Raw genomic sequence first — 9,341 nt, 5'->3', positions numbered from 1 at the left:
TTGTTTGTTATTTTTTTATCTGTATACCATGTCAAACATAGATAAAGACCTTGATTATAAATTAATACAAATGAATCGTAATTCGATGTTGAAACTCATTTGTAAACACTGTATGATCTAAATTCGTTCCTAGTCGATTCAGCCGCCTAAAACATGGATAAAGGTCGCTTGAGCTTGCGACTAGCATCTGTGATGTTGTGTACCGCGTTTCTTGGTAAGGGTATAGAGATGTCCAAACATGCAGATGGTAGTCATATGATAATTATACCAAACAACCCTCCCTCGGACTTTCCAAGTGGTTATCATTTATCGAGAGGATAAGTCTATGATTATGATTGTACACCATTAGTCATTACGACCCGGGACAACACTGAGGCTCTATATGCTAGGGCTGTGCTTTGACTCGTTTACCGGCTCCAGGAGAGTCATCAGGTGGCGAGGTTGGGTACAGTTGCGACACATGTAGGAGCCAGTGCATTGTAGTCGGGGATTCACCGCTCACCTACGGGTGTGGATATCCAATGTGATATGATGAAATAATAGTGTGTGGAATCTCTGGCAAGAGTATGAGATGTACGTTGGAGAAGAAGTTCTCCAATAGTACATGCGATTCCACTATTTATGTGTATCACATAGTCATCGAATTAATATGCAACCCTCGATGAACCAATGGTTGCAGATTCGATTGAGATATATGAGATTAAGGGACCGTACTGTACGCTAATCATAATCGACTGGTTCTTGCACGCACTATCAATGATACCTAGGGAATCATGGGGCGATGCTACTAGACGCTCTTACCATGGTTCAATGGGTTTAATAAGAAATATGATTTCTGAAATTCTCATGATCAATTGTTGATATATAGAAGGGGCAAATAAGGGTAAGCCCGAATAAAGGATTATGTCCTAAATCATAAGGAGTTGTGAACCCACGGCTAGCTGTATCCCTAAACCATTGAGGGTCACACAAGCACTGAACCGTTTGTTCCCGTTGAGAGAATAAATTCAAGAAGTTGAATTTATATTATGATATAATAAATTTAAGGAGTTGAATTTATGATAATTAAATTTTGAGAGGATAAATTCAAGGGGTTGAATTTATAAAATTTGAGAATTTAATTTATTAAACTCAAAAATTGAGTTTATTAAATATTATATTTTTTGGAGGTGATAAATTCAAGAAGTTGAACTTATAATTTAAGTATTAAATTAAAATATTGAATTTATAATTGATTTAATTTATTAAACTCAAAAGTTGAGTTTATATTAAATTAAATTAAATATAGTGGAAATTGTGTTTAATAGGTTTGTAGGAGCACAAGTCCAACATACTAAATGATTAAAGTTCTTAATGGACTTTGATTAATTAATTAAACTAGTTGGACTAGCATAATTAATTAATCAAGCCCATTAAAATTAATTATGTGTATTAGGTCATGACTTAATTATAAAAGATAGTAATCAAGCAATAACCTTAGCCTCCACAACCTCTTGATTCTCGAAAATTCCCTCTCCAAAAACCTAAAAATTTCGGCCACCCTCTTTGCAAAATGGGATTGACCCGCCTCTCAAATTTTGATCTCCTACGTAAAAATTTCTTCCAAATATTCTAGTGCTATTTGGAAGAGGAACAAATCTTCTGGTCGTGGACTTGATAGAAGGATTGAAGAAAAGAGTTTTCGAAGAAAGTTCGTAGGGAATTCATGAAGAGCTATATCTGCCTATACCGGAATAGTTGGAGCCAAGTGATTTATTCACTAAATGTATAATCCTAACACCCTATGAATGTTTGATTATAAAACCATACGAGTGTCCAAATATATTTTGATTGTCAAAATAAAATAAAAAAATTTAAAACTTCCGCTGCGTTTGGGCACGAGAAAATCGAGATCCAACAGTGGTATCAGAGCCAAGATTTTTCTAAATCGTACGATTTTGATATTGAATAATTTGTTTTTAACCACACAAGAAATTTTTTCAGAAAATTGTAGCACCATAAAAAGTATTTTTTTATATAAATAAAAAAAATTCGGATCTGCCCGGAACAGTTCCGGGCAGACCGCACGCAGGATAAAATTGTCTCGGAAACCGTGCTGGATGATGGGCTTGAATTGTTTGGGCCTAGGGTGCAATTTTCTGATTTTTCATATTTTTGGACAAAATTGATTTTTTTGAAAATTGGTTCAAATTTTCTTTTGGAAAATTAATTTTTGTAAAATTAATAATTTCTTGCAAAATAAATAATTAGAATATGATTTTAATTATTTATGGTGAAAATAAGTTTTATAAGAAATCAATTATTATTGATTTAATTGAAAATTAAATAAAGATGTTTATTTAATTTATTAAATTCTTTAATAATTGTGTTGATTAGTAATAAAATTATTAGATATATGATTTATCAATTAATTAAATTTGTTTAATTAAATTGATGTTAATATTTGATATAAAATGCATGAAGGATAATCGAGAGCCTTGATCAATGTGTTAGGTGTATGTTAGGATATTTTACAGTTTTATTCATTTTGTTAATATTTGATATTATTAAGTGGACCTGGTTTATGGCTCGTTCCCACCTCATGAGATGTATCCCTTATGTGTCATGTCTATTTAAATGTAATTATTAGAAATAGTGGAAGATCAACACTGAAAGATGATGGGCTCGATGCACAAGATGAAGACATGTAAAATATTGGAAACTTTTGTAATAAGTTGCATTTTCATCCCTGCATTCACCTAATTTTTGGACCTGGATCCATGTTTGGCTCACATGGATCTAATAGTGTTGGCGATCGATCATCCTTATTTATTGTTGAATGTCATATTATGATATATGCGATATATAGTAGTATGCATGTATGTATATTATTAAATAATATAGTTACATGAATCCGACAAACATACAAACATGGCACGCGATTTTTAAATTAAAATGATGAGACAATTTTAAAATTAAAATCTCTCATCTAGAATATGATTCAAAATTTATATCAAACCGAAAAAGTAAGAATTAAAATAGTTTAATTTTTCCTTGCCTTCTATCAATCGTGGTTGCATGTTGATCGTTACCTGCGGACGATGTCTGGCTCATATTATTGGGGAGGCCTGGACGACGGAAAGCTGTGACTTCCACCGGACATATGATGTGAATTGAGTGAAACTCCCATGACTTCGGCTCATATTATTGGGGGAACTCATGACGACCGTCCACTACAATTCAATATTGATGGGTTGTTTGACACGTGAAAATAAACGGCGTCATATTATTGGGTCTTTATTAAACGTGAAGCAAAACATACGGAGGTTGCATAGAGATGCAATTGGATTATACCTTTTAGAAATTATAATTGGATGATATTATTCGGGATTATAATTGGCTATTTGAACTCTACGTGCCCACTAAGGAAATACGATTTCTCTTTTTCATCAGAGGGTGGTAGAAATGTCAAAATAGTGGGAGGGAAATTTATAAAATAAAATCCATATTTTATATCTTAGAATTATTTTAAAATAATCAGCAACCATTATTCTGTTTTCATATCAGCATATTTTCGATTTCGTCACATAATCTAGTTTTATTATTAACAAGCTAATCGAATCTAATTTTCAAGACTGGTTGGGAAAATTGTTCTGAATTCTGAGAAAATAACATACACATTAATGTCAGTCCTGCTAAACTGACAAAGCATGCAAGATGGTAGGACCATAATAAGCAAGCTAAGTGTAACATGCTCGCTTCTATGTCAAATGAACTGTAGGGACAGTTTGAGGATGCTGATCAAATAACATGCAAGAGTTGCATGGTACATGAAACTCGTACAGTGATGCACACCATTTTTAAAAGCTCATGACTACATGCATGCAAGATGGGGCTCTGGCCCATGAGCGTGGTGTACATATGATTGGGCTTATTGAGAATGTGGTGGGCCTGGAATATGTGATTCCTAACGAGTTAATTGATGACATCAATTTGTTGTCTTTCTCTTCCTCATTTGACGGGGTTATGGTGAAATTCAATTTAAATAAGATAGATGATAGCCTTGAATAGCTAGTCAATACGCTTATGACTTATGAGATCACCATAAAACAGAAAAATGTTGTTTTTCTAATGGGCCTCTCGTCAGGACGAAAAATGACCCACAAGGTAAGGGAAAGAAATGTTCTGCCCCTCACAAGAAAAACAATTCCAATAAGAGGCAAACTCTGAAGGACACTTAAAGGGCCTATAAAGCCTGATAAATCAGAACATATTTATTTCACTGCAAGAAATCCGGACATAAAAAATTATATGCACCAGAAATTTTCTGAAAATGATAAGTGAATGTCCAACTAAATAGGATTTCAAAAACAAACAAAATAAAATTAAATGATCCAAATCCCGCACAAATATGGCACGCTAGACTAGGTCATATTTCCCAAAGAAGGGCGCACAAACTAGTGGGAGAAAGCATGTTTGACTTGTCAGACATAAGTTCTCTACCTACTTGTGAGTGAGTCCTGTCTAAAAGGACAAATGACCAAGATTCCATTCAATGGAAACGTGGAATGTAAGCATGGTCTATTGGATTTAATCCACACAGACATTTGTGGCCCGCTAAGTGTTAACACAAAATATGGGCAATCCTACTTCATTACCTTTACTGATGACCATTCGAGGTATGTGTATGTTTATGAAACACAACTCTGAAGCATTTGAAATGTTCAAAGAATTCAGATCTGAAGTAGGAAAACATCTAAAAATGAGTATTAAGATACTTAGATCTGATCGAGATGGAGAATACTTGAGTGCTGAATTTTTGGTTTATCTAAAAGAGAATGAGATTCTCTCACAGTGGACTCCACCAGCAACACCACAATTGAATGTTGTTTCTGAATGTCGTAATCGAACCTTGATGGACATGGTTCAATCCATGATGAGATTCACTGAATTGCCTGCATCATTTTGGGGCTTTGCGCTTGAAAATGTGGCAATGTTATTGAATAATATCCATACTAAAGCAGTGGCTAAAATACCATATGAAATATGGATGGGAAAAACTCCCAGATATTCTTACATGAGAATATGGGGATGTCCTGCTTACGTGAAGCAGACAGTGGGAGACAAATTGGATAGTAGATCCACTTTGTGTTACTTTGTAGGATATCCAAATAATTCTGTTGGGTATTATTTCTATCATCTCAATGAAGCAAAAGTGTTTGTTTCAAGAAATGCCACCTTTTTGGAAAAGGAATTTCTATTAGATAGAAAAGGCAAGATGATAGAACTTGAAAAAATTCAAGATACTCCCTCAACTATAGAAGTTGAACCCATTTCCCAACAACCAGTAGTTGAAGTACAAGCTCCTAGAAGGTCTGATAGGGTTATTAGACCACATGCAAGATATACGCTTCTTCATGAACAAGGCCATGATGAGCCTTGTGTTGGATGTGATCCAATGAATTTCAAAGAAGCAATATCTGATACTGATTCAACCAAATGGCTTGAAGCCATGCAGTCAGAAATGGACTCTATGTATTCAAACCAAGTCTGGACATTAGTGGATCCACCTGAGGGAATCGTTCACATAGGATGCAAATGGATCTACAAAAGAAAGATTGGGGCGGATGGGAAGGTAGTGACCTTCAAAGCAAGACTGGTTGCAAAAGGTTATACTCAAAGGCAAAGAATTGACTATGAGAAACTTTTTCACCAGTTGCTATATTTAAGTCCATTAAAATACTACTAGCCATAGCAGCATGGTATGACTATGAGATATGACAAATGGATGTAAAGACTGCATTCCTCAATGGAGACATCAAAGAAGAAATTTATATGTCTGAAACTGAGGGATACACGTCAGTAGGAAGTGAGCATAACATATGCAAACTTCAGAGATCAATATATGGTCTCAAGTATGCGTCAAGGAGTTGGAACCTCAGATTTGATAGCACTATCAAAGAGTTTGGTTTTGCTAAGACTCATGAGGAACCATGCGTGTAAAAGAAAGTTAGTGGGAGTGCAGTGACATTCCTAGTACTTTATGTTGATGACATCCTACTCATTGAGAATGATGTAGGATTACTGCAATCAACTAAAGTATGGTTAGCAAGTAAATTCTCCATGAAAGACATGAGTGAAGCATCCTATGTATTGGGAATACAAATCTATAGAGATAGATCAAAAAGGATTCTAGGACTCACCCAAGCCACTTATATCGATACTATTCTGAAGCGATTCTCTATGGAAGAGTCCAAGAGAGGATACTTACCAATGTGTCATGGTGTTATTCTATCTAAAGCTATGTGTCCCAAAAATGATGAACAGATAGAGATGATGACACGTATTCCATATACGTGAGCCATTGGTAGTATCATGTATGGTAAGATATCGATACGTCCTGATGTTGCTTATGCTCTGAGTGTTACAAGCAGATATCAGGCGAACCCTGGTCCAATGCATTGGAAAGCCATGAAGGATATTCTTAAGTACTTGAGAAGTACTAAGAACTTGTTCATGGTTTATGGGGATGTGAAATTGAAATTGGAAGGCTACACTGATTCAATCTTTCAATGTGACGTAGATGATTCGAAATCGACCTCTGATTTTATTAATGCTAAATGGTGCGACTGTCTCTTGGAAAAGTTCCAAGCAAGACACCATTGCGAATTCCACAACTAAAGCTGAATACATTGTTTCATATGCTGCAGCCAAAGAGGCAGTTTGGATGAGGAATTTTGTCCAAGAGTTGGGCGTTATTCCTAATGCTGCAGATAACGTTGCTGATCCACTTACAAAGCCCTTGCCAGGACCATTGTTTGAGAAGTATCGCGAAGCAATGTGATTAACGTTTATGGGTAGTTGGCTCTAGGGCAAGTGAGAGATTGTTAGAGTAGATGCCCTGCAGGCCAACTGTTGGCTAGGGATTTTATTGACTCAGTTGTAATAAACAATATTTATTTTAATATATTCATTATTTCAAGGTTTGTTATTTCTTTATCTGTATACCCATGTTGTCAAACATAAATAAAGACATTGATTATAAATTAATACAAATGAATCATAATTCGATGTTGAAACTCATTTGTAAACACTGTATGATCTAAATTCGTTCCTAGTCGATTCAGCCGCCTAAAACATGGATAAAGGTCGCTTGAGCTCGAGATTAGCATCTGTGATGTTGTGCACCGCGTTTCTTGGTAAGAGCATAGAGATGTCCAAACATGCAGATGGGTAGTCATATGATAATTATACCGAACAACCCTCCCTCGGACTTTCCAAGTGGTTATCATTCATCGAGATGATAAGTCTGTGATTATGATTGTACACCATTAGTCCTTACGATCCGGGAGAACACTGATGCTCTATATGCTAGGGTTGTGCTTTGACTCGTTTACCGGCTCCAGGAGAGTCATCAGGTGGCGAGGTTGGGTACAGTTGCGACACATGTAGGAGCCAGTGCATTGTAGTCGGGGATTCACCGCTCACCTACGGGTGTGGATATCCTATGTGATACGATGAAATAATAGTGCGTTGAATCTCTGGCAAGAGTATGAGATGTATGTTGGAGAAAGAGTTCTCCAATAGTACATGCGATGCCACTATTTATATGTATTACATAGTCATCGAATTAACATGCAACCCTCGATGAACCAATGGTTGTAGATTCGATCGGGATATATGAGATGAATAGACCATACTGTATGCTAATCATAATCGACTGGTTCTTGCAGGCACTATCAGTGATACCTAGGGAATCATGGGGCGATGCTACTAGACGCTCTTATTATGGTTCGATGGGTTTAATAAGAAATATGATTTCTGAAATTCTCATGATTAATTGTTGATACATAGAATGAGGCAAATAAGGGTAAGCCCGAATAAAGGATTATGTCCTAAATCATAAGGAGTTGTGAACCCACGGCTAGCTGTATCCCTGAACCATTGAGGGTCACACAAGCACTGGACTATTTGTTCCCGTTGAGATAATAAATTTAAGAAGTTGAATTTATATTATGATATAGTAAATTTAAGGAGTTGAATTTATGATAATTAAATTTTGAGAGGATAAATTCAAGGAGTTAAATTTATAAAATTTTAGAATTTATATTAAACCCAAAAGTTGAGTTTATTAAATATTATATTTTTTGGAGGTGATAAATTCAAGGAGTTGAATTTATAATTTAAATATTAAATTAAAATATTGAACTTATAATTGATTTAATTTATTAAACTCAAAAGTTGAGTTTATATTAAATTAAATTAAATATAGTGGGAAGTGTGTTTAATAGGCTTGTAGGAGCACAAGTCCAACATACTAAATAATTAAAGTTCTTAATGGACTTTGATTAATTAATTAAACTATTTGGACTAGCCCAATTAATTAATCAAGTCTATTAAAGTTAATTATGTGTATTAGGTAATGACTTAATTATAAAAGGTAGTAATCAAGCAATAACCTTAGCCTCCACAACCTCTTGATTCTCGAAAATTCCCTCTCCAAAAACCTAAAAATTTCGGCCACCTTCTTTGCAAAAGGGGATTGAGCCGCCTCTCAAATTTTGATATCCGACGTAAAAACTTCTTCCAAATATTCTAGTGCTATTTGGAAGAGGAACAAATCTTCTGGTCATGGACTTGATAGAAGGATTGAAGAAAGGATTTCTCGAAGAAAGTTCGTAGGGAATTCATGAAGAGCTATAGCCGCCTATACCAGATTAGTTGGAGCCAAGTGATTTAATTCACTAAAGGTATAATCCTAACACCCTATGAATGTTTGATTATAAAAACCATACGAGTGTCCAAATATATTTTGATTGTCAAAATAAAATAAAAAAATTTAAAACTTCCGATGCGTTTGAGCACGAGAAAACCGAGATCCAACATGCATAATTTAGGAAGATAAATATGTTATCATGGTAATAATATGGCCTTAATCTGATCAAATTTTTACGCAATCTCAAGATAAAACATATGCGATATTCGAACATATGAATTAGAAAAGTAAAAATCATCCCTCGTTAAAATCTTGAAATCTTGCCTATATCGCTGCTTGGAATAACCCCATTCCAAACGTAGAATTCAAATCCTGATAGGAAGTTAGTTTTCTCTTAACATATTAGGGTAAAAACGTAGAACTCAAATACACAAAAATCATTTATCTTCAAAAACAGATTGTTACATAAGCTACCGGCGAGGTTACATAGGAAGAACAAGTGCAACATAGTTTTGGCGTGCAATGTTCCTAGTTCGCACCATGACCAATAGAATTGATCCATGGTTTTTCAATTTTGTATCCGTCAACGCTCTATAAAATAATTATACAGCCCCGCTTGCTCAACCGTTCTAACCAGATTAAACAT

Source organism: Primulina tabacum, chromosome 17 (genome assembly GCF_025594145.1).
Source record: "Primulina tabacum isolate GXHZ01 chromosome 17, ASM2559414v2, whole genome shotgun sequence".
Lineage (NCBI taxonomy): Eukaryota > Viridiplantae > Streptophyta > Magnoliopsida > Lamiales > Gesneriaceae > Primulina > Primulina tabacum.
Note: the sequence above shows the minus strand (reverse complement) of the source record.